Raw genomic sequence first — 1880 nt, 5'->3', positions numbered from 1 at the left:
AGTATTTCCAATAGATCACCTAAATTCATAGGTAACATCCTGGCCATGGACAACTCTATTGTTGGTAGAGAATTAACGAATACTTCCTGTCTTTTGTAACAAGCTGCCTTATGAACCCAATTTCAATCCTCAGTTCACAGTCCCCCTGACAACCAAAGTGCCCGAAGACCTCCCTTCCCATCTGGAGACGTTGGCTTCTCTCATTATCTCTAATTGCTTGGACTACTGCAAGTTTCATGCATAAAATATGATCTGTTTTTCATCACACCCTCTTATAAATTTATATTATTGTTTCAGGGGTTTTTCATGATTTCAAAGCTTATGTCTATTTTAGATAATTTTGTAGCTAAGTAATGATTTTGTTCTGCCCTTTTGAAAACATTTGCATATCACATCAACTCCTTCTAAAGCAGTTTAATTTCTTTTCTCTGAAGTAAACAATTCAGTACAGAAAAGAGAAAAATATACACAGTGGAGCTAAGCCTTTTTGGTTTAATATCTTCTGCTCTTTTCTCTAGGCATAGACTGTCTTAAAAATTAAACCTACGCTCTATGTCCTAGAATTAACTTGCTTTCTCCCCCATCCCCCACCACTTCCAGTATAATTATCATATATTTTATAAATACCACATTGAAAATAGTGTTTGTTCCGTTATAACTCCCACACTTGTATCTTCTTTAGGATAGGTCCCTTCCATTGAACTTGATTTTCAGAGTTTCATTATAAATTAGCCAATCACCTGCCTCTTTAGTGCTCCATACTGAGAATGCCTGCTTCACTGTGGATATGACTGCTAAGACTTGGTACTTTTGCTATTGGTACTCTCTCATTGACTTAATGTACATTTATATGATTACCAGTGAAAATAAATACTTTTTTTATTTTCACTTATTGGTCATCTTATTTTTAGTCTTATTTTTATTACCTATTCATTTTACTACTCTCTTCTAAACATGTTTCTTACTAAGATGCAAGAACTCTTTGTGTACTGGACTTATTAATCTTTTATCTTATATATTTTAAATGTTTTCTTAACTTGTTGCTTTCCCTTTGATCTTATTTATAGTGTCTTCGAGTTACTATAAAATATCAAGCTAAACCAATGACTAGTTAATTGATTTTGACTTACGGAATCAGAGTAGAACTATCCTCTGTGGCTTTTCAATGGCTGATATTTTAGAAGTGGATCAATAGGCCTTTCTTCTGACATGTGTGTCTGGATAGATTTCAAATGCCAACCCTTTGGTTCATTAACAAGTACTTAACTTTGCTACCTAGCGATTCCAAGAGGGAAGCTTTCATGTTTATGGGAAAAAAAACTATCAATTTTTTAATGGAGCCCAATGTAAGTGCATACAGATCTTGTTTAGACTTGTCAGTGTTGGGGAAAGGTTTCTAAGTGTTGGTGTGGCAGGTACATAATCTACTATCAACTTGAGTGAAGAGGTGGAGTCTAGCTTGTCAATCAGGTCATAACCAATGAGGCCTCAGTGTGGGAAGGGCCTTCTCCTGAGTAATCTGGGAACTCCTGTCTTCTTCCCTGGAGGCAGGACACACTCTTCCTGGGAGAAATTCCTGTTGACAAGCCACATGGATCTATGCTGATGGAGCCAGAGCTGTGGAGCTGGAGGAGCTAAATGGAGACTCAGGCCAGCTCTGAGATGATATGGTTCCACTGCCATTGGATCCCCAAGACTGGATCCACCACTGGGCTGCGATCTTCCTGCATTCTGCATCATTGCATGTGTTGCTTGAGTCTGAAGAAGAATTTATAGACTGGTATCAGACATATGGGCTAATACCACACTTATGGACTTGATCTGAACTGGGGCAGGATGTTTTCTTAATATGCAATTACTCTTTGATATAAAAGCCTCTC

The sequence above is a fragment of the Echinops telfairi genome, unplaced genomic scaffold, assembly GCF_000313985.2.
Source record: "Echinops telfairi isolate 266 unplaced genomic scaffold, ASM31398v2 ScPeMD7_31;HRSCAF=116, whole genome shotgun sequence".
Classification (NCBI taxonomy): Eukaryota; Metazoa; Chordata; class Mammalia; order Afrosoricida; family Tenrecidae; genus Echinops; species Echinops telfairi.
The sequence above is the reverse complement of the archived record's forward strand: the minus strand, read 5'-3'. Positions refer to the sequence as shown.